General features: G+C 35.4%; 1 protein-coding gene across 3 annotated transcripts in view; it reads right to left on the minus strand.

The window, feature by feature from the left end:
- Positions 1-25,985, minus strand: part of ETAA1 (ETAA1 activator of ATR kinase) — an 82,430-nt gene that overhangs the window by 10,002 nt on the left and 46,443 nt on the right. For 2 of the 3 annotated variants that reach the window (XR_009506411.1, XR_009506409.1), the window contains exons 7-8: positions 19,396-19,445; positions 11,098-11,392 (exon numbers count right to left, since the gene is read on the minus strand). The gene's annotated coding sequence lies outside the window, so the exon portion shown is untranslated. Of the gene's footprint in view, positions 1-851; positions 1,097-11,097; positions 11,393-19,395; positions 19,446-25,985 lie in introns of those variants that run through there. The other variant, XR_009506410.1, reaches the window with a different exon arrangement.

The raw sequence follows: 25,985 nt of genomic DNA on the forward strand, positions 1-25,985 counted from the left end.
ACAGTGATTTCAGCTTTGAGTGAAGGAGAACAGAAGAGGAAAAAGTGCTCAAACTTTATAAATCCAGAATAAAAATGAACAATAGCTAAAGGAAACACTCTTTTGATGTAAAAAGTTGATCAGGACATCTCTTCAGAATATTTCTACACTAGCCTTGGCATTCAAGAGGCAGACTTGGATTCTATTAAAAAGAACCCTCGAGAAGGCCCAGAAGTATCTAGAAAATAACAAATGAAACCTGAATGCCCTAAGCCATTCTGCAATGGCAGGTAAGGTCACATTAACAGAAATGGCCAATATTCTTGGAGTTAGAAAGGCCTTTCTTAAACAATATTACACCCAGAAACTTTTATGAGAGGGATGCATATTCTATTTCCTAAAAATGTTAAACTTTTGTATAACCAAAGGCAATATTAACAGAGAGAAAAATGACAAAATGCTAAAATACAGTTTAAACCTGTACAGAAAGTTATTATCTTAATATAAAAGGCTACTATCTTAATATATAGAAGCTCTTGCAAATCAACAGATTGATAATTGGGAGAGAAAATGAAAAAGTGATAGAGACAAAACAGATTTTCAAATACTAATCAAAGCAATGCAAAGTGAAATAATAAAATAATATGTTTTGCCTCTCATAATAATCAACTGTTAGTAATCTGAACTGAGCAGGGTGTGGGGGAAATAGTGAACTCTCTTAAGTGAGATGAGATTTTTTTTTTTTTTTTTTTAAAGGAAGAGCCTCAATTAACCATTTTTTTTTTAAAGTACATTTTTTTTTATTAATTAATTAATTTATATTTATTTTTGACTGTGTTGGGTCTTCACTTCTGTGTGAGGGCTCTCTCCAGCTGCGGCAAGCGGGGGCCACTCTTCATCGCGGTGCGCGGGCCTCTCACCATCGCGGCCTCTCCCGTTGCGGAGCACACGCTCCAGACGCGCAGGCTCAGCAGTTGTGGTTCACGGGCCTAGCTGCTCCACGGCATGCGGGATCCTCCCAGACCAGGGCTCGAACCCGTGTCCCCTGCATTGGCAGGCGGATTCTCAACCACTGTGCCACCAGGGAAGCCCGATGAGATTTTAAATTGGAAAATTTCTAGGGACAATTTAATAAGATAAATAAAAATTTTAAATGTATACATTTTTTGCCTCAGCAATTTTATTCCTAGGAATATATTCCAACGAAATAACTGACCAAGTACACACAGATTGTGTGTATGTATGTAGGGATTTTATAATAATGAAATAATACAGAAAGAAAATAACCTTAATGTTTATCAGTGAAGTTTGGTTAAATAACGTATGGAAGAGTTATAAAATGGAATACTGTAAAGGCTTCAAAAGCATAAAGTGATTATTATGTAGAGTTTTTTCCAGAATGCAAGGATGGTTGAACACGAGGAAACAGAGTAATATAATTTCTTAAATGAAATTATATATGAAAGATTTCATTATATATGAAAGATCATATGAGTATATCTATAAATGTTTGTTATAGACTGAATAATGTCTCCCCAAAGGAAATTCAGGCAATGTGACCATGGAGACAGATTAGAATGTTGAAGCCAAAAGCCAAGGAATGCCACTAGCCACCAGAAGCTAGAAGAGACAAGGAATGGATTCTCCCCTAGAGATTTCGCAGGAACGTGAGCCTGTAGATATCTTGATTGCGGTTCTCGTGAAAATGCTTTTGGACTTCTGGCCTCCAGAACTGTACAGAATAAATTTCTGTTTTTTTAAGTCACTAAGTTTCTGTAATCTGTTACAGCAGGCACAGGAAACCAATATAGCTTTGGTACCGAGAATGGGATGCTGCTGTTAGCACACGCATAAAAATGTGGAAGTGGCTTTGGAATTGAGGAATGAGTAGAGGCTGGAAGAATTTTGAGATGTATGACAGAAAAAGCCTAGATTGCCTTAAATAAACTGTTGGTAGAAAAATGGGTATTAAATATGCTGCTGGTGAGGACTGAGAAGGAAGAGATGAGCATGATAGAGAAAACCTATATTGTTTTAGAGAATCCATGTAGTGTCATAAAGAAATTGTTGGCAGAATTATGAATGTTAAAGTTGCTGCTGGTGAGGGCTCAGAAGGAAAGTGGAGGAAAGGGGATTCTTGCTGTATAGTGGCAGGCAGGAAATCTAGCTGAATTGTATTCTACAAGGTTGTATGAAAAAGAGAATTTGCTTAGCTGAGATTTCCAAGCAAAATGTTGAAAGTTCAGCCTGGTTTCTTCTTGCTGTTTGTAGTAAAATGAGTGAAACGAGATAAATTGAGGGAAAATCTGTTAAGTAAAAGGGAACAAGGACTTGATGATTTTGGAAACTCTTAGCCTATCCAGACTGCAAAAACATCAGAATCAGGAGATTCACTGTTAGGAAAATGTGCTCTGGAAAGAAGGCCAAGGGTATAGCTGGAGAAGCTTTTGAGGAAGTGATTAGGTGTATGTGACTCATGGATACCCTCAGCCATGTCAGTAGAAGTGAGGATAGACATGGGGTGATTCCAGAAAAGGTATTTGGAAGACTATTTTGTCTAATGGTGTGAATTTTGTAATATATATGGGAGACTCAAAAAGTTTTTGAAAGTGTTATACCAAAACTGACAGTTGTTGCACAGACACTGCCAGTTTAGACCAAAAGGGGCAAAGAAAGGATAAATAAAATTAAGTAAGGCTAATTGGACTCCCCAAATGCTACAAGTAAGAAACAGAATGATAAAACTACTGAGGTGCAAACATGTGCTACCCTTCAAGATAAAGGAAGAATGACTCAGAGGGCAGAGCCTTAGGTCTAAAGGGTGAAGCCATGGAAATGTATATAATTTTATATGCATGTATTTTTACATAAATGGCGTTGATCTCATTCTATTTTTTTTTTTTTTTTTTAGTCAACTAAATAAAGTTGACATATGTATCTAATCTGTTGCTCCCATCGCCTAATCCTTCCAGTGGGTACTCTTGCATATGTCCCTTGTGATGGCAGATTAGTCCTCTATGGTAGCACAAGGTAGGTTGTAATTCCTGACCTCCTTGTAGTCAGATGGACCATATACCTAGTTCTGGCCAATGAATTGTATGAAGAGTGACACGTGTCACTTGTGGGCTAGAGCATTTAATTGCCCATTCAGGAATCCCCAAAACATGCTTTTTACCTCTGGTACAGGGATGAGCAATGTTCAAAACAGGATGGCTTTATCAACATGGGTCTCGAAGAGACTAGGTGAGTAAAGAGGTCTCTGCCAATGTGTGATGGACATACAGTAAGAACAAGAAATGAACTTGAACTGTTTCAACCACTGAGATTTTGGGATTCTATGTCTCACAGCTAAACTGAGCTTATCCTGATAGATATATCTTCTAAGACACTGTATGAGAATCCACCTGGGATAGATACTCAGGAGCAGAATTGGCATGTATATATCTAACTTGACTAAGTACTTACACAGCTCTCCAGGATGGCTGCCCCAGTTTATACTCCCTATATGCCCCATCCCTGCCAACATTTGGCATTTTCCAGCTTCTAATTCTGGTGAGAGTAATTGGTATAAATGCATAATTCATTGTTTATTTATTTGTGTTTCCCTGATAAAAATTAATTTAAGTAATTATTATGCTCATAATAATTTTGGGGGAGATTTTATTGTCTATAAATTTTTTTGTTCATATCTCTTGTCCACAGTTACACAGTTGTGTTTTTCTTGTTGATTTGTAGGAGTTCCTTTTATTTTATAAGCTAATAATCCCTTATCAGTTAGAAATTACAAGTGCCTTCTCATATTCTGCCATTTATCTACTTACTCTTTCCATGACGACCTTAATTGAACAGAAATCCTTAATTCTGATGTAATTAGGTGCATTGATTTTCTGCCTCATCTTTCACACTTTAGAAATTTTGCTTAAGAAATCCTTTCCCACTATTAGGTTAAAAACACATTTTTATATACCCCATTCTAAAGGCTGGAATGCTAAAATGTTGAAATGTTAAATGTTTGAATGATGATTTCTGGTAGTCTTGTTTTTCTTTCCAATATTTATTGAACACTCATTCTATGCCAGGTATGGTGCAAAGTGTTTATTTAATTCTTACAGCATTATTTTGAGGAAGATACCATTAGAAACTCCATTTTACAGAGAAGCAAATTGAGCCTCAGAGAGGCCATGTAAATTTCCCAAGGTCTGTATAGCTAATAAGCGACAGAACTTGGATTCCAATTAGGTGGTCTGACCTCAAAATGTCATTGTTCATAGACACAAGGTAGTATGAGTTTGAGGTTCAATTGATTGACATCTATTTATTGAGTATCTATGTGTGTGTGTCACACACCAAGCAAGTCCTCCCGTTCCTTGGGAAAGGTAATCATTTGTTAGCTGTATCTATGTGGTAGATTTATTTTAAATATTTTAATTATGTATATATATAATTATATACATATATATATGGAAATGGTTTTCCTTTTAATTTATTCCATAAGCTTTTATTGAGCACTTACTTATGTCAGATGTTATGTCAGATGCTGGGATGTGATAATGAACAAGAAAGGGGAGGTCTCTGCACTGCTGGAGCTTACAGAAGGAGACAGGCAGTGAATTCCTAAGTATCACAAGGGTAACTGATTGTGTGCTTGCATCCAAAGAGAAGTACAGGGTTCTTTGGGAACAAATAAGAAGGGCATCTATCCTAGTGTGGGATCAGGCGAGTGGGTTGGGGAAGGAGTCTCTGAGGATCAAACATTTGAACTGAGACCTGGGAGATGAGTTGACCTCAGCCAAGCAAAGAGGCGAGACCAGAAATTGCCAGGTAGCAGGAATGGCATGGGTGCTAGGCAGGAAAGGTATGCATTTACCCAGCAAATCCCTGCACATCACAGCGTTGTCTCCTTGAAGAGGAGATAAACAGAGAAAGCCTTGTGTTCCCATAGGATTTAACAAAAATCCCACAGTTCTTACTCAACATATCCCATTTTAGTGATTAACTTCATGAGGTCAATCTCTTAATGTAGAAGACTATAAAATATTCCTTTGTTCTAACACTAGTTTGTCATCATGGGATTATTTTAATTAAAGGGCTTGATTAAACCTTAATTGTTAAGTATTTAATTAAAGTATTTAATTCAAGTCAAATCAGAGAAATCAAGTTTCTCTAATGTTCTTCAAATATACAAACACACACATATTCACACACACTGATACATTCTCACACACATACACAGGCAGTAACACACCCTCACTCATACATGTATTCACAGGCATACACTCACGTACATTCACACCTTCCCATGCATATTCATATGCAATAGTGCACCCTTACACTCACACAATCACATACACACATGTTCACACACACGCACTCTGACATGCACACATATTCACATCCTAAGCTTAGGGTGTAGTTTATACACATGTGTTTCACCCCTAGAAGCACAACTTACTTATTTATTCAATATTTTAACAAATACTTATTGATCACCTACTAAGTGCCAAGCCCTAGAGATACAACAAAAAACAAGAGTCATCTCTGCCCTCATGGGGCTGACATTCTAGTGCAAGGTACAGAGACTCAGTAAGACAACAAAAAATGCAGATTATTATTCCAGGTTGTGATGAATGCCATGGAGAAAAAAGCCAGGTGATGAGCTAACAGTTACTGGAGGCGGCTACCTTGGACTGGACTGATGGAGAAGGCTTTCCTATAAGGCAACACCTAAGCTGAGGTCTGAATGATAATGAGCCAACCATTCAGAGAAAGGGAGAAGGAGTAGGGCAAGCTGAGAGAAGAGCAAGTGCTGGAGAAAGGGCTTGATGTCGACCAGGAACTGAAATGTGGTCACTGGCTGAACGTCAGAGAGTGAGTAGGACAGTGGAACAAGATGGAGCTGGGAAAAGTAACAGGAGCCAAATTCAGCCAGGCCCCACAGGCCATGACGCTGAGTTTGGGTTTATTCTAAGAATGGAGAGAAGTAGCAGACAGTTTATAAATGCCCCCACTAACAATAGGTTTTGTAGTTTTACAAGTCTACTCTGGCTACAGTTTGGGGAACGAACTGAAGAAGACAAGGGTAGAAGTGCAGGACCCGTGAGGAGGTGGATGGAAGTGACTTGGGCATGAGTGATGGTGGTGGCTTGGGCGTGAGTGCTCACAGTGGAAGTGGGGACAAGAGCAGGGATTTAGGACTTACACTGAAAGTAAGAAAGCAGGACTTTGTCAAAGATTTGATGAGGCAGTGAGACAGGGTAGGATTAGGATGCCTCCCAGGTCTTGAGCTTGAGCACCTGAGAATACTGTGGTCGCTAGCATTTATTTAATCACCGTCTGGGTCATAGTAATGGCTTGCATTTATTCAGTGCTTACTGTGGGCCAAGTATGTGAATTATACATATTATCTCATTTATTCTTTTCAACTTCTCTAAGAGATGAGGAAAATAAGGCTCAGTGAGGTTAACTGCCTCACTTCCAAGGACTTGTATGTAAGTGGTGGCATCAGAAATGAAATGCAAGGACTCTGAACCCAGAGTCACCTCAGTGAGACATCAAAAAATCATATTTTGGGAACCTATCACTCCACATTTGAGTTGTTAAGATCCTTATTACCAGTTTTTCTTTTGTCCTCAAGTTGACTCAAATGGTGATCAGTTCACTGGAATTTGTATCCTCACCCTAGACTTGGAAGAATAAGAGAAGTACTGACCACTCATTTGCCTTTTTTGTGCTGGAAAAAGGTAGTGCAGGTGTGTTGGAATTATAAACGTAAATAACGTTTGAGGATTATGCTTGGATTTTGTCTCTGACCAATATAAATAAGAGATTTAGTCACATATCAATTATCTATATTAAATGAATAACTTCAGAGAGGAGTGCTCTGTGTGCAGTTTTTTCCCCCATGAGTAATTAGTGTTGGAAGCACACTGTTAGCATGAATCATGCTTAACTGGATTATTCCTTTCTGATACTTCTAGGGCTTTCCTCCTCCCATTCAGCAATACACACACCCTTGACTCATGACTCTCCTTTCTTCACACTTACTCTTAATGTCATCTGCTTCTGTGACTTCATTTCTCACCACCTGGCCATTCCTGACACCCTCTGTGCCCTTGACCTCTCTTAGAGCTCTGCGTGGCATTTCTTGTCCACTGGTTATAGGCAGGAAAGAGACAGTAGGAGGAGTGCAACTCTAGAAAGCAGAGTGGAGAGAGGTGATTGAGGATGCTGACGACCATGACAATTTCTAGCCATAAGGGGAAGCAAGCCAGATCCAAAGTCCTAGTTAAGATATTTAAGGAAAGTCTTGTGAGACGAATCAACACTCAGATTCTGATCATTGAACTGTTACTGTTTGTAGATAGAGAGCATTCACTATTCTGTGCTCAGCTGAATATATGTAACTCACACACGATACATAGGGATCATAATTCCTATATCAACACACTAAATATAAGTCCAATCTCTTGTATATAAAGAGGACAAACATAACCTAACCAGAGACAGTTCTGAGAGGCCAGTGGAAGCCACAGAGGAATGCTTGGCTGGAGGGTTTATAGGACAAAATAGGAGAAAAAAATTCCTAACCCATTACGCACTGCTCAGAAGATTTCTAAACAAAATACAAGTTAGATTAGTGCCTAAAGGAAAGAATGAATGCACTATGTCCAACCTTCCCAACTCCCACCCCCTATACCATGATATGGCTCTTAGTGAATAAAACAGGCAGCAGAAACATAGGCAAGAATGCAGAGGGAATTAAAAACTGGGGAGAGGGAGGAGGTGAAAGATGCCAATCAATTAATCCTCCAGTCTTTCAAATCAGAGAAAACCTTGGCATTCAGTGATGATGAATCAATGCTGCTGACAGATACATCATGTTAGGATCCCAACAATCTAATTCTTCCATCAACAGAGAAGGCAGATAATTACCACATTATCAGAAGGCTTAAAAAATACAGGAAGGAATGCCACACAAGTGCTAGTGCAGCATTATCCAGCTCATCCTGTTAAAGACTCAGGACTATGTTCTAAACTGATCAGCAGTCCTGGAGAGGGTTGAAATGGGGCTGTGGGAGTGGGTTAAGATCTGGAGGGGCAATTCTTCCTAGGAGAGAAATGTCTTTTGATTAGAAAAAAGAAAAAAATTGAAGGATCATTTCAGTTGTGGAAGATAGGTCTTGGGATGTGGCTGGTTGTGAGATAAGGGTAAATAAAGAGAGCACTGAATTGCTCTGCATAATAAATAGGAAGGATTTTCAATTTTTAAGGACAGGCATGAGAGAGGGACAGCTCATCTCTGGACAGTACAGAGGTGAAAGGAGAAGCTGGAAAATAACGTTCAAGGAAAAGTCACAAAACGACTAGTTCTCAATAGCACAAATGGCCAAAGAACTTTTAAGAACATGAATGTCTAATATTAATCTCATCAATTGTACTATAACTCAGGGTAAGTACTCACTATATCAACAATAAAAGTCTATTATACATAACTATCTTCGAAAACTGCCTTGTTTGGATTGTGCTTTGGAGAATTTTTAAAAAGGGTTCTGATCTTTGTTGAGTCAACAAAAGAAAGAAAAGGGAAATTCCTTAAGAATTCAGAGATAAATGAGATCAAAATTCAGCAGAAGCCAAAAATCTGAAGTAGATGTGATGGTTAGAAGCAAGCCCCAGGTGATCCTCAAAGATACACATTGGGGTACACACAAGATTTTCCACCACAGTGAGATGGACACTCAAATTATTTGAATTCAAATGTTAAAACCCTTACAGCTAGAAGACTGAGGCATACATCTGAGTTATACTGCATTTGTCAGAAAATTGTTTAATCTGTTCCCCATTGTTTAGAATAGCTTGAAATGGAAAATTAAATACTCAACAATAGAAAAAGAAGAAAATAATAATGAATCTGCTAGATAGAAAATTATGCAGTCAATAAAATAATATTTATAAAGGATTTAAAATAAAATCATAAAAGATTTTGTTATGCTAAGGTAAAAATAAATGATTCAAATTGTATATACAGTATGATTGGAACTCTAAATATTGCCTAAATTCCTAGGAGTATAGAGATGACTTGATTCTAAGAAAAATTTTAATATACTGCCACCAATTAATAGATCAATGGAGAAAATTGCATTCATTGCCATAGATACCAAAAATACATCCATTCTTGATTTTTATAACATTAATATAATAATAGATGGATAATTCCTTAACAAGATTTTCTATCTGAACCCAAAAGCCAGGATCGTGCTTAATGTTGGATAACTAGATACTTCCCTATTAAAGTGAGGAACAAATTAACATTGTTCAAGCCATACTAACTAACCAATGCAATAGGCTAGAGACCTAGAAAAAAATCGTAAATAATCTAGGTATACATCAATAGGGAACTGATTAAGTAAATGATACTTAATCATTTCTCCCTATAATATCAAGAGTCTTCTGCAGATAAGGGACTAATTCCATGTAGTTGAGATAAAAATGAAAAATAAGGTATAAAGCATTGAAAACATTGTATATAGCATGCTTCTATTTGTATAGGATAAAAAGGCAGTTTGTATATATGTAGACTGTTTTGAAAGAAGGAGATGTGAAACAGATAATAAGAGAAAGACTAGGAATTTGGAGGTATGGACGGGAGGTCATGTAAACCCTTTTTTACTGTTTGGATTTATGATTTGTATGTATTATTTTTCCAATTAAAAGAAACTAAGAATCAAAAGAAAAAAAGAAAATTTTCAGGTCAAAAAGTAATAGGAAACTTAACATCCAATAATAGAAAGTTGGTTAAATAAGCTATGGTAAAAGTATTTTATGGGATTTTATGCAGCTATTAAAAATTATGTGTATAAAATTAAAGTACGAATGTATGCTGTATTGCTCAATGAATATTTGTTGAATGAATAAAATGATGAATTCCAAGTTGGGGGAGAAACAGGATAAAAATTGTGAATCCTGAATAATCATAATTATATAATACCATCCAAATATATATATATAAGAAAAACAATGTCAGAAGGGAAGAAAGAAGAATAGAATAGTGATCTCTTCTGCTTGTGATATTACAATGTACATTAAAAACAATTCCTTCTATTTTTCTGACTTTCAGAAATTTATGTAGTAAATGTACATTGTTTTAAAATGGAAAAAAAAATTCTTTTAATTTAGGAGGCAAGATGTTCTATCTGCTTTTCCAAAATAATGTGGAAAATAGCAAATAAATTACTCCCCAAGGGTGGTTCATACAGACCCTGCAGTGTGGGCACAATTTCCTTAATGTTCACCCTAAACCCAACTGTTGATTTTAAGTTTTACTTGCAAAATAAACAGTGAGCCAAAAGTAAAACACTGATAAAATTGAACTTGATTTGATTTATTCTAAAAGCAGAGACTTGCCTAAGGCAAAACTCTTTAGGAAAACATTCCAACTGCTAAAAGAAGGTTGTCAGCCTGTACTTAAACCAGGTGAATTTTCATTCATAAAATTCTTTCCTGCTCCTGTCATAACATCATGAAAAAATTAAAAGTTGCTGCCCTTGAACTTTCAATTTAGTATGCATATGCTTGTAGGAAATAAGTGGCTGTGTGAAAAATGTATAAGACACTCAATTAATGTTTGTTAATGTGATGACCTTTAGTAAATATATTTGAAGTCGATTGGAATCAATATTGGAAAGCAAGTCTTAGTGAAGAAAAGGATTTTGTTGTCTCTCTAAAACATAGTTAGATGTTTTTAAAGGCCAGGCTACTGATCTATGGTATATAAATTTGTTGTTAGTTTCAGTGTTTACTAGTGATTGATGCATCTCCCCTCCTATATCAAATCTGTTCTACTCAAACCCTTTGCACAAAAACATTTTTTGAGTGGCTCTCATCTTTCTTTATGTAAAACATATATATTTTTCTTTTGCTAATTTACAAACAACAAAATATTTTCCCCTCTACATTTGAATTATTATGTTTTTTAAAATATGTTTCCAAAATTTTGAGAGGAGAAATAAAACAAAAGCCCAATGGCTTCTTATTCCCTCTCACATCTAGTATTTAGTAAATCTTTCAATATCCTCAATAATTTTTGCCCCCCCCAACACACACCCATAGGCAACATACCTGTGTCTCCAGCCAGAATATTGCAGCAATATCATTTCAGTCGCACTTCATTCCTTTGCTCATTATGTTCTTCCCAATGCCTCATCTTCTATTCTTGGCCTGAATTGTTCTGTCTCAAGGTCTTTCACCAGGTGGCAGTCCAGGTATCAGCAGATGCTGCAGTCATCTCAAGACTTGGCTGGTGTTAAAGAATCCACTTACAAACTCACTCACATGGCTGTTGTCTGTTAGCCAACGCCTCCATTCCTTCCCACATAGGCCTCTCCATAAGCTGCTTGCATGTCATCACTACTGGCTTCCTTCAAAGTTGTGAGAGGGGATAAAGGAGAATAATATGAAAGCTACAAGGATGTGAATACCAGGAGTGGGGATTATTGGGAGTCATCTTGGAGGCTGGCTATCCACTAGAGCTATCACACTTAGAAGCCCAGACTTGTTACTGAACCAGATTTGGATATGCTCATACTGGATTGTGGTGAAGGAAAGTGCAGAGTTAATTGTAGGCACAAAACAAGGAGTCTGGGCTGTTAATGCTCAAAACACCTGAACTCCCTGGTGGCTTTCAGGGAAAGGTTTTTTAAAGATAGGGTGATGGAGAGGGTTGTAGGATGCATGATCAGCTCACAGACATTCTTCTGATTGGTTGGTGGTGAGGTAATTGGGAATCAACATAATCAACCTTCTGGTTCCAACCGGTCTGGAGTCTACATGCTTATGGTCAGCATTCATTTTAACTTCTTCTACCTGGTAGGGGTTTCAGTATCTGCAAAACAGCTCAAAGGATATGGCTCAGAATATTATCATGGGCCTTGAGGAGAAACTAAAGGTCCTTGGCTTTGTTTAATGGCTAAACTATAATTATTTTGTCTTGTTTGATTGCTTTCCTTTGTTTCTGCCTTTTCTCACTTCTCTGATTAAATTTGTTCTTTGGAACTCAGGGAAGGCCTAGGAAGCTAAACTTTTCTACAAACAAGAGGCAGGCAGAGGACATGTGGGGGTGTGTGTTCTGGGAAGGTCCCATAGGGTCCTGCTTGGTTACAGACTGAGTCTTAGCTTCTCCCAGAAGTTTTCTCTAATCACCACTCCTTTATGATTTCTTTCTTCTCAGAACACCTTTAGAACAAATTCTCTACCATACTTGGCTCTTAATAATGCTGTCTTTGAAATTTTTTGTTTCATTTAAAATAATTCTCCCAGTGCAATGAAGCTTTAAGGGCCGTAACTAAGACTCAATATATTTTGTTTCATAATTCTAATCTCAATTTTAGCAGTATTGGGCTTAGTAAATATTGGGATGAGTCTAACTGAGGATAACTTAGTGGTTCTGAACACTGGATGCTAATTAAAATTGCCTGAGGAGCTTTTTAAAAATATTGATGCATAGATGATATCCTCAGATGAACACTGGTATTTATTTAAATGCTTCCCAGGTTATTCCAATGGGCAGTCAGTGGCTTAGGATACTTCCTGCCTTGGTCCATAGATTAAGAGGAGCCTATTCTGAATGATGGTTTTTTGTTCATTATCCTATAATTCTGCCAAACAAAACATTTGCTATTATTTTATTTATTTATTTTTTTCATTTGCTATTATTAATTCAGTTCTCTTCATTAAAAGAATTGGGACACTGATTAAGTATTCAAAACCCCATTAGTCAATCTAGTTCTTTCAGAGATATAGTTTTTACTTCATACTCAGTCAGAAGTAGAAATATGCATAATTACTTTTCCAAAATGTACAATTATTATGTCATCTAATAGAAAGATCAAATCACTAACTATAACTAATAAAAATTGCCGAAGAGTCATGAAAATCAACTGAAATGGCTATAACTGCAAGTATAAAATTATATCCAATAGATAAAATTAAAATTGATAGTTTGAAGATCACTTTCAATACAGCTCTTTAGGATCTGTCAGGAAAGGAAACGTCTATTTCATTTGAAGTCCTTAAATCTCTTCCTCTCAGAAAAATTAAGGAAACACTCCCATTTACCATTGCAACAAAAAAGAATAAAATACCTAGGAATAAACTTGCCTAAGTAGGCGAAAGACTTGCACTCAGAAAACTATAAAACAATGATGAAAGAAATTAAAGATGATACAAACAGATGGAGAGATATACCATGTTCTTGGATTGGAAGAATCAATATTGTGAAAATGACTGTACTACCCAAAGCAATCTACAGATTCAGTGAAATCCCTATCAAACTACCAATGGCATTTTTCACAGAATTAGAACAAAAAATTTTACAATTCATATGGAAACACAAAAGCCCCCGAATAGCCAAAGCAATCTTGAGAAAAAATAAAACAGAGTTGGAGGAATCAGGCTCCCCAACTTCAAACTATGCCACAAAGCTACAGTAATCAAGGCAGTATGGTACTGGCACAAAAACAGAAATATAGATCAATGGCACAGGATAGAATGCCCAGAGACAAACCCACACACATATGGTCACCTAATTTATGACAAAGGAGGCAAGGACATACAACGGAGAAAATACAGCCTCTTCAATAAGTGGTGCTGGGAAAATTGGACACCTACATGTAAAAGACGGAAATTAGAACACTCCCTAACACCATACACAAAAATAAACTCAAAATGGATTAAAGACCTAAATGTAAGACCAGATATTATAAAACTCTTAGAGGAAAACATAAGGAAAACACTGTTTGACATAAACCACAGCAAGATCTTTTTTGACCCACCTCCTAGAGTAATGGAAATAAAAACAAAAATAAACAAATGGGACTTAATTAAACTTAAAAATTTTGCACAGCAAAGGAAACCATAAATAAGATGAAAAGACAACCCTCAGAATGGGAGAAAATATTTGCAAATGAAACAACAGACAAAGGATTAATCTCCAAAATATACAAAGAGCTCATGGATGTCAATATCAGAAAAACAAACAATCCAATTAAAAAATGGGCGGAAGACCTAAAGAGACATTTCTCCAAAGAAGATATACAGATGGCCAAGAGGCACATAAAAAGATGTTTAACATCACTAATCATTAGAGAAATGCAAATCAAAACTACAATGAGGTATCACCTCACGCCAGTCAGAATGGCCATTATCAAAAAATCTAGAAACAATAAATGCTGGAAAGGGTGTGGTGAAAAGGGAACCCTCTTGCACTGTTGGTGGGAATGTAAATTGATACAACCACTGTGGAAAACAGTATAGAGGTTCCTTAAAAAACTAAAAATAGAAGTAATATATGACCCAGGAATCCTACTACTGGGCATATACCCTGAGAAAACCATAATTCAAAAAGAGTCATGTACCACAATGTTCATTGCAGCACTATTTACAATAGCCAGGACATGGAACCAACCTAAATGTCCATCGACAGATGAATGGATAAAGAAGATGTGGCACATATATACAATGGAAAAAAATGGAGTTGGAGGAATCAGACTCCCCAACTTCAAACTATACCACAAAGCTACAGTAATCAAGACAGTATGGTACTGGCACAAAAACAGAAATAAAAAGAAATGAAACTGAGTTATTTGTAGTGAGGTGGATGGACCTAGAGTCTGTCATACAGAGTGAAGTAAGTTAGAAAGAGAAAAACAAATACCATATGCTAATGCATATATACGGAATCAAAAAAAAACCCAAAAGGTACTGATGAACCTAGTTGCAGGGCAGGAATAAAGATGTAGACATAGAGAATGGCCTTGAGGACACAGGGTGGGGGGGGAAGCTGGGGCAAAGTGAGAGTAGCATCGACATATATACACTACCAAACGTAGTTAGCTAGTGGGAAGCAGCAGCATAGCGCAGGGAGATCAGCTCAGTGATTTGCGATGACCTAGAGGGGTGGGATAGGGAGGATGGGAGGGAGGCTCGGGAGGGAGGCTCAGGAGGGAGGGGATATGGGGACATATGTATGCACATAGCTGATTCATTTTGGTGTACAACAGAAACTAACACAGTATTGTGAAGCAATTATACTCCAATAAAGATCTATTAAAAAAATAATCTCTTTCCCTGTTTCACATTGTCCATGAGGTTTTAAAATTCCCTACCAGTTCTGCTTCCAAAGATTCCCCACTACCCTCCCCCTTTGCCCAACCACAGTTCACAATCCTGAAAAGGATGGAGTAAAAAGCCTTTCTGATATGAAAGAGCATTTCAAAGACATGGCTTCTGTGGATTGAGATGTCACAAGGAAAAGAGATTCTTTACTGCCTGGTTAGAAGTATCAGCTGTTTTCCATTGCTTATTTCATGGTGTTAACCTTAGTTCTTCTGCCACTCTAATTTCTATCCCCTAAGAAGTAAGTAGTGAGCTCATTTACCTCTTAAAAATAAAACACTTCTGTGGTAGCAAAGGCTCTTCTGAAAAGGTTAACTAATTCAAGTCAGTGGCTAAAATTTAGGACAATGATTCTCAAATGTGGTGCACATCCTTTACATTTTTTTTGTAAAGTAAAATGTAAAGGGACCTACACCAGACTTAATCAGCATCTTACAACATAAAATGTGCACCGATGGGCCCTGAAAGAGATCAAGACAGAACTAAGCCTGCTGAACATCTTGGCACCAAGGATATTTCTGGAATTCTTCTGCATGTCCAGCATAAATGGATCAGACTAACGAATAAAAAATTCATGACTGTTAAAAGTAAACTGAGGGAGGGTAAAATTAAAACATTTGAAGACAAAATAGAAATTCTGATTATCATTGGTATTCCTGATTAATAGATGAAATAATGCAGAACTTTAGAGGGCATAATAGTGCTAATAGCAGCCCAAAGCAGAACTGACCCAGAACCTTCTCCCCTGCCACTATATAAAAAAAGAAATCCAGAAAATCTCCTTCATGCGAAAAAGCTTAAAAGCCAAATTTCTACCCACTGGCTGAAAATGAACCAGACTTACAGCATACATTTTTCATCCTAACCTTAATCCTGGTTTCATGTCAAACTGGGTCTCATTTTCCTCTTATGTTAGGCCAGATTTTTTTGGTTGCAAGTTACAGAAAGCTTAATTTCTAAAAAGGGACTTTATATGTTTCCTCTAAAATCATAGTTTAGCAATTTCATTCCTTTTCTTCCCATGAAATTTTATAAAATAGAACAAAATGCACTAAATTGTTTATATAATGGTCCAAACACTGCCGCATAAAATGGCAATGCAGTCAAAATAAAACTGTAGCCTGAAAACAGGTCCAGAAAGCAGGTGTTTTAATTGTCCATTGAACTGATGAATTGAAATCTGAGCCAATAGAGTTCTAGGAATATTGATGTAAAATACATGAAAGTACAGATTTTAAATCTGCACCCTCCAAAGAGCTCTTTCCAAAAAATAGCTGAAATATAACTGGCTACAATAACATAGCTACCATGTTACCTAAATTCGTTTATTATATATTTTAGGTCTAAACATCTGACTGGTTAAGAAAACTAAGATGAAACAATTGTGACTTAAATAGTGAGAAGTCAGAGATATAACTGAGAGTTTCTTAAACAGGCAAAAACAAACAGAAACTCAAATGCAGATGTGTTTGAAAACTGTATTTTCTGAAATATGCTTTAATAATCTCTGTAAATTGGAACAAGTCAATGGAGATAAGGTCTATGGTGTTGAATATAATGTCTCAAATGAATGGCATCAAAAATGAAGATGATGCTAAAGTTAGAATTTCCCCATTTTCTTCCTGGAAGTCACCCAAAGCAACACGGAGGAAGAGATAATAATACAAACTTCTTTTTTGCAAAACAAATACTAAAACAATAAACTAAAAAAATAAGTGTAGGCTTCCCATAAGAGGGGAGGTCAGGCAAGGATGTATGCAAAAGGAACAAGGGAAATAACATTGTAGCTTCAGATGTCAGAAAGAGTCAGCAAAACACACTTCTTAAAAACAAGGGTCACTCAGTATGTCAGAAAGATAAAAACAAATACCGTAGGCTAACACATATATATGGAATCTAAAAAAAATAATAAAAGCGTTCTGAAGAACCTAGGGGCAGGACAGGAATAAAGACGCAGACGTAGAGAATGGACTTGAGGACATGGGGAGGGGGAAGGGTAAGCTGAGATGAAGTGAGAGAGTGGCATGGACATATATACACTACCAAATGTAAAACAGATAGCTAGTGGGAAGCAGCCACATAGCACAGGGAGATCAGTGCTTTGTGTTCACCTAGAGGAGTGGGATAGGGAGGGTGGGAGGGAGATGCAAGAGGGAGGGGATATGGGGATATATGTATACATATAGCTGATTCACTTTGTTATACAGCAGAAATTAACACACCATTGTAAAGCAATTTTACTCCAGTAAAGATGTTAAAAAAAAAAAAAAAAAATAAGGGTCACTCTCTGAGATGTAAAATCCAAATGCCTTGTGTGCAACAATGGAAATAGGATGCATGTGCTGGAGGCAGGAACTCCTCTGGATCTGGTTTACTTCTGAGAATCAGAAGGATGTCAACAAACAAGGAATCGTAAAAATTAGCTATATTTGTAGAAGTCTTTCTCACAGAAAGTGAGAGTAGAGGCTTGCCATTGTGAAAAACCTCCATAGTGGCTATCCTCATTGACTTGTGAAAATTAAAGACTAGACAAACTCATACACAAAATTCTGCATCCTCAAGATAATAATTCCAGCTAAACTGGAATATTGTCATGAACCTTTCCATACACAAAGCTCCTAAAAATAATTGATCCTGGAGTAACTCATCTGCTTTAAAGATGAGTAATGAGTAATGAAAAAAGAAAGTGGCACCAGAGTTACAGAAATACACTACAAGGGAAAAAAAAGAAAACAAACAAGGGGAAACAATTCAGAATATCTTAAAAACAAAGCCTATTAGGTATATGCTTTGTTTTTCTACTGTAGCAGATAAACTGGGACCAGTTTTTCAACAGAAATTTAAATAGCTCAATCAAGCAATACCCTTTACGAGGAAAGAGTGTAAAGCTATATTTATGAGCTTAAGGAAGAAATCATAAGACAATAGGAAGAGAGAAAATATAAGTTCACGTATAAAGTGAAAGAAAAAAATAACAAAACCATCACAAAAATAAAGGCAAAATAGGAAGCACAATAAATAAAAGATTGCAGAAAACAATAAAGATAAATAGAAGACAGATATAAGAAAAGTAAGAAAAATAAAATTGAAATAAAGAGGTAAAATGCAATAGAGGCAGATTGACTCCAAATCTGCATAGAGTTCTAAAAGAAAAAAAAAAAGTGAAAAAGAACAAGTAATTTACAATATAGTTCAAGTCTATTTCTCTGAAATAAAATATTTGGATTTGCATAGTGAAAGAACCACTCTTCAAAGCAGTATGTATTCAAAATAATAAATAAAGACATATCTTAGCAAATTTACAGGATTTCAATGAAAAAGAAAAGAGTATTTGGGTAACCAGGCAAAGTGTAGGTTACTTTTAAGGTACGGGGTGTGGGTGTGGGATCAAGCTGGTCTCAGACTTTTCCATATAAAAATTCAATGTTACAGATTGCAGAGGAATTCTACAACATCATTAAGAAAAGAAAGTCGTGGGGGTGAAGGGGACTCTAAGAATTTTATACCTAGCCAAACTATGATTTAAAAAATAAACCAATGCATAAGAACACAGGAAATACTAAAACTCTGAGAACTTAGAAAATATTATTCCCATGGGTCCATCCTAACTAATCTACTAGAATAAGAAAAAGTATAGAAAAAATGGCTGACGTTGAGCATTGATTCTATGAATGCTGAAGAATTTAAAAAGATGTAGGATTACAGGTACAAAAGAGTATAAATGCTGCATGCCCTAGGAATGTAGATATAATAAAACTAATAAAAAGTGGAAAGGGCAGGAGCAAAGAAAGAGAGAAGTAATTTAAGTTTTCCAATTTCCTCCTCTTTAATAGCTGAAGATCAAAGCACATTGCTAAAAGCTAACAAATCATTAATATATGTATAGAGGTTAATAACATGAAAGATAATATAATCAACAAAAATTGAATGCTAGATGTGAAGGAATGGAGAAGAAAAAAAAGGAACTATAGTAAATTTATTATTGCTTATGATAACAACTTAGGTATATTTAAAGAAATGGGGAAATAGAGGATTAAGAAATGTTCTTATTATAAAGGTATTCATGAGAACAAAAATATAAATTTCCTAATTAACAGAAAAAATGAATAAACATACACATGGGAGGGGAAAAGGCTACATCTGAAAGGTTTTTAACAGGTATAAAAACAAAAAGAGAAACATAAAGTATGACAACTAAGACCAAATATATTTATCATCATAGTAAATATAAATAAGTTAACTCACCCATTAAGATAAAGTGAAACCCAGCTCTATACTGTGTAAAAAAACCACACCTGAAATAAAGGAAAATAGAAGGTTGGGCAAAAGTTTATCAAGCAAATACAAAGAAACAAAAAGCAAAATTCACAATTTTAATATCATGCAAGATGAAACGCAGGCTTCAAATCACTAAATGAGACAAAGTTTACTTTATAAAACCATATGGTAAAATTCAAAAATAAAATATAATAGTTATAAATTTGTATACCAAATAACTTGGGTACATTAGTCAAAAGACAGAAACTACTGAAAAGGATTTCCACACCTGTTTAAGATATAGGAAGTCACAAGAGAACGTTTTTCTCATCTTAAAACTGAGATATAGCTGGATAATCTAAAAAAATAAAAATAAAAACACAGACAGAAAAATATATTGTTTTCCGGAAACTATTAGAGAGCTGAGGTTACAAGGCAACCTAGGAACTGAATTTTAAAAAGTGACAAGCTCCTCCCTCCTACACTGTTGGTGGGAATGTAAGTTGGTGCAGCCATGGAAAACAGTATGGAGGTTCCTCAGAAAACTAAAAATAGAATTACCATATGATCCAGAAATCCCACTCCTGAGCATATATCCAGACAAAACTATAATTCAAAAAGATACATGCCCCCCTATGTTCATAGCAGCACTATTCACAATAGCTAAGACATGTAAACAACCTAAATGTCCATCAATAATGAATGGATAAAGAAGATATGGTACATATATACAATGAAATACTACTTAGCCATAAAAAAGACCAAAATAATGCCATTTGCAGCAACATGGATGGACCTAGAGGTTATCATACTAAGTGGAGTAAGTCAGAAAGAGAAAGACAAATGCCATATGATATCACTTATATGTGGAATCTAAAATGTGACACAAATGAACCTATCTATGAAATAGAAACAGAATCACAGACATAGAGAACAGACTGGTGGTTGCCAAGAGGTAGTGGGTTGGGGAGGGATGGAGTGGGAGGTTGGGCTTAGCAGATGTAAATTTTTATATGTAGAATGGATAAACAACAAGGTCCTACTGTATAGCATAGAGAACTATATTCAATAGCCTATGATAAATCATAATGGAAAAGAATATTAAAAAAAGAATGTATATACATGTGTAACTGAATCACTTTTGCTGTACAGTAGAAATTAACACAATGTTGTAAATCAACTGTACTTCAATTAAAAAATTGATAAAATTTTTTAAAAAGTGACAAGTTCCTCTAAGGAGAGACAGAACACACAAACTGCTTCACCTTTGACAGAGAATGAGATGAGATGGCTTCCATAAAACCAGGTAAGACAACATCTTGCTAATTGTGAACTATTTGTGTCATCTATTCTTTCTTTTTTTTTTTTCTTACTTGCCTTCTTTTGGATTAACCAAATATTTAAATGATGTTAATGTACCTCCACTATTGGCTTCTTAGTTTTCCTTTTTTAATTTTTAGTTGTTACTCGAGATTTTGCAGTATATATCTTTATCACATTTTACCTACTTGGTTTCACTTGTGTATATTGAAAAAACTTACAACAGTATACTTAGAGTTCCTCCCTTTGATACTTTATATAATTGTTGAATTCTATTTTAATTTCACATATTTCATAATCCTCACAATACCTTGTTACTATTTCACTTGAGACAATTATCTTTTCATGAATTTTCCTAAAATTACCTGAAAAGAGATAGAAAATCTGAATGACCCATTACCATAGGATAAATAAAATAGTCAAATAGCTATTACTCCAAAAGTACAAGACTGTGAGGGCTTCAAAAATTAATTCTATAAGAAATAGATAATCCTATATTATTTAGATTATTCTAGAGTATAGTAAAAGAAGGAAGTATTCTACATCCTTTTTATAATGTGGCCATGTCATTGATGCCAATGTACAAAATAGATTTCACATACAAAAGAAAGAAAACCAATGTCTCTAAAAAAATCCCAAACAAAATATTAGCACATAGAATCCGTCAGTACATTCCAAGAACAGTACAAGAATATGACTGAGTGGGTTGGATTACTCTAGTACTGCAAGGATGGCTTAGTATGAGGAAACCTACCAATATAAATATAAAATTGAAACCAGAAAAACACGAGACAAAACTCACATAATCATTTTATTAATTAGGCATCAAGTTTATTTGCTGTAAAAACACTCCAAGTAACAGTAGCTTAAACAAAATAAAATTTTACTTCTCTCTACTGAAATAGATTGAGTGTAAACAGTGCAGAAACGATATAGTGGCACCCTAGTGTTGGGAAGCTTATGTACCCCAATTTTCTAACTAAAATTAGAAATTTTATTAATAAACAAAGAAAGGGAGAATAGATATTGGAGGATATCAAGTAGTGTCCACCACAGTCATCTCCATTAATGATGATTATAAAACATTTTTTAAAAACCCAGAAATCCTTGATTTTTTAAAAAATGAGGTAAATAATAGGATAAATATAATAAAAACTATTAGCAGGATATGTAGCTCATTCTAAAGCCCTGAGACATATTCAGCATAAAACACAAGATAGGATACTCACAATGACCACAGTTATTCAACAGTTCTCTTGCAGTTACTAGACATTACAAATAAAAATACATAAATGAGAGAAATCAAATTTGTAAAGAATGAAAAGAACTTATCAATTGTTTTGGTTATCTATTGATGTATACAACACACACCTAAAAATTATGGACTTAAAATAAAAACATTTATCATCTCTCATGACTATATGGGTTGATTAGGCAGCTTTTTACTCTCTAGAGTAATTAAAAGTCTACTTTAAATCACTTAGTTAACAATTCTAGTGTAAGATTCTAATATTAAGTAATCTTTAATTATTTGGAGAAATATTTTCAATATTGGGTAAACCTTATCTGTAGGTCTTTGGAGAATTTTGCTCACAAATTCCCTCTTTAACATGGTTACCTAAAGAAGAACAATATTTAGTTTGTCCTCTTTACCTAATTGATGGATATGTTTCAAACCCATGATTTCTGTGGTTAAGCTTTTAGATTGACTTTTTCAACTTGTATCACAAAGTAGTATTATGACTCATGCATTTATAGTTCCAGACACAGTGCAGGAGTAGAAGCTTGATCAGGAGCCCAGCATCAGAGAAATGAAAATGGTATATAGATGGATAACCAAGGTTGACATGGCAGGAAAAATTTATATGTTCTATATGTAAACATTCTTTGGGAAATTTGTGGGCACATTTAAATATTTTCTGTATGTCATATGATACCATTTGAATTGATTATTCATTGTTATTTTAAGCTTAACTCATCAATTTTAGAGCTTTTTCCAGACACATATTACTGTTCCTATGTTATATCCCATAACTTGCTTAAAGTATTTGGCTCTCTTTGATGTGGAATATACCCAACTTGGAATAAAAAATATGAGAGCTATGTGAGATTTCAATAGTACTTTCCTAAAGTAATCCACCCCTTTCATCAGCAGCATTCTGTCTTCTCTCAAATATAAATACTACATCCAACGTTTTAAAAAGATGCAAATGTGTTTGCAACATAATATAGTTGCCTAGTGTTGAAAGGAACTGTATTATTTCTTGCTATCTCAGAAAACAAAGGACAGTAAGTCTACAATAACGATAAACAACATTTTAGGGGGATGGACAAGGGCCAACTCAAGAAAAAATTGTTACTTTTCTGTCTGCCCCACATTTCTCCTTTTTGGAAATTGCCCCTCTTGTATGTCACATGATTCTGGTAGGGTTGTCAATAAGGGGCCACTTCCCTACCCCAAAGTTTGCATGTGACCAAGCAGGGATAACTAGAGCTCCAGTTCTGTGATTGAGATGGAAATTGTGTGTGTGGGGTCTCCTCCTGGAGGTTGAGATGAAAAGGCATGTAAAAGTAGAAATGTTAGGATCCATTTTTCTTACTATGTAGAGAGAGCTTGGCTGAAGATGAAGTCAACAGACAGGAACACAGAGAGGAACACAGAGATAGAGACAGAGTGACAGACTGACCACAAGACAACATTTAAGCACTTGGATCAAGCTATACCTAAAGCATGAAAAGACTAAGAGAGTTTACATAATAGGGTAAAATGGTTAATTTCATTAAACTATTTTCAACTATTTTGGAAACAAACCTATTTGCAGAATACAGCTATAAACCTAAAATTTGAAATATCACATGTAAGTAGTCCTTATACTGCTTTTTGTATGACACATTCATTAGAATTAAATTTATGCACCTTATAAAAGCCTACTGTTCTGTTTTCTTAGCATTACCATCCTTATAAAATGGCGTTTGTGCAGTTATTTGGATATTTTAAAATATTGTGCCCATATTTTACAAAATTGAGTGGAAAACTGAATAATGAATGTGTTAATCTTAGTAGGTTCAGATAATTCTAAAGTTTGGAAACAAAATCTCTTTTAAAGTTGATTGTTAAATTTTTAGGACTTCAGCTTTCACATGTATTTCTTAGATGATTTATGAGAAAAAAAAACTAAGGGACTAATCATAGGTGGTGTTAAAACAATGAATATAACCCAAACAAGATTATATATAACAAATAAATTACAAAAAAGACACATAAAGAGAAAAATAAAGGGACTGAGAAAATATTTGAAGAGATTATAGTTGAAAACTTACCTAATATGGGAAAGGAAATAGTTAATCAAGTCCTGGAAGCACAGAGAGTCCCATACAGGATAAACCCAAGGAGAAACACGCCAAGACACATATTAATCAAACTGTCAAAAATTAAATATAAGGAAAACATATTAAAAGCAGCAAGGGAAAAACAACAAATAACACACAAGGGAATCCCCATAAGGTTAACATCTGATCTTTCAGCAGAAACACTGCAAGCCAGAAGGGAGTGGTAGGATATACTTAAAGTGATGAAGGAGAAAAACCTACAACCAAGATTACTCTACCCAGCAAGGATCTCATTCAGATGTGATGGAGAAATTAAAACCTTTACAGACAAGCAAAAGCTGAGAGAGTTCAGCACCACCAAACCAGATTTACAACAAATGCTAAAGGAACTTCTCTAGGCAAGAAACACAGGAGAAGGAAAACACCTACAATAACAAACCCAAAACATTTAAGAAAATGGGAATAGGAACATACATATCGATAATTACCTTGAATGTAAATGGATTAAATGCTCCCACCAAAAGACACAGGCTGGCTGAATGGATACAAAAACAAGACCCATATATATGCTGTCTACAAGAGACCCACTTCAGACCTAGAGACACATACAGACTGAAAGTGAGGGGATGGAAAAAGATATTCCATGCAAATGGAAATCAAAAGAAAGCTGGAGTAGCAATTCTCATATCAGACAAAATAGACTTTAAAATAAAGACTATTACAAGAGACAAAGAAGGACACTATATAATGATCAAGGGATCGATCCAAGAGGAAGGTATAACAATTGTAGATATTTATGCACCCAACATAGGAGCACATCAATACATAAGGCAAATACTAACAGCCATAAAAGGGGAAATCAACAGCAACACAATCATAGTAGGGGACTTTAACACCCCACTTTCACCAATGGACAGATCATCCAAAATGAAAATAAATAAGGAAACACAAGCTTTAAATGATACATTAAACAAGATGGACTTAATTGATATTTATAGGACATTCCACCCAAAAACAACAGAATACACATTTTTCTCAAGTGCGCATGGAACATTCTCCAGGATAGATCATATCTTGGGTCACAAATCAAGCCTGGGTAAATTTAAGAAAATTGAAATCGTATCAAGTATCTTTTCCGACCACAACGCTATGAGACTAGATATCAATTACAGGAAAAGATGTGTAAAAAATACAAACACATGGAGGCTACACAATACACTACTTAATAACGAAGTGATCACTGAAGAAATCAAAGGGGAAATCAAAAAATACCTAGAAACAAATGACAATGGAGATACGACGACCCAAAACCTATGGGACGCAGCAAAAGCAGTGCTAAGAGGGAAGTTTATAGCAATACAAGCCTACCTCAAGAAACAGGAAACATCTCGAATAAACAACCTAACCTTGCACCTAAAGCAATTAGAGAAAGAAGAACAAAAAAACCCCAAAGCCAGCAGAAGGAAAGAAATTATAAAGATCAGGTCAGAAATAAATGAAAAAGAAATGAAGGAAACAATAGCAAAAATCAATGAAACTAAAAGCTGGTTCTTTGAGAAGATAAACAAAATTGATAAACCATTAGCCAGACTCATCAAGAGAAAAAGGGAGAAGACTCAAATCAATAGAATTAGAAATGAAAAAGGAGAAGTAACCACTGACACTGCAGAAATACAAAAGATCATGAGAGATTACTACAAGCAACTCTATGCCAATAAAATGGACAACCTGGAAGAAATGGACAGATTCTTAGAAATGCACAAACTGCCGAGACTGAACCAGGAAGAAATAGAAAATATGAACAGACCAATCAAAAGCACTGAAATTGAAACTGTGATTAAAAATCTTCCAACAAACAAAAGCCCAGGACCAGATGGCTTCACAGGCAAATTCTATCAAACATTTAGAGAAGAGCTAACACCTATCCT

Source organism: Balaenoptera ricei, chromosome 13, assembly GCF_028023285.1.
Source record: "Balaenoptera ricei isolate mBalRic1 chromosome 13, mBalRic1.hap2, whole genome shotgun sequence".
Classification (NCBI taxonomy): domain Eukaryota; kingdom Metazoa; phylum Chordata; class Mammalia; order Artiodactyla; family Balaenopteridae; genus Balaenoptera; species Balaenoptera ricei.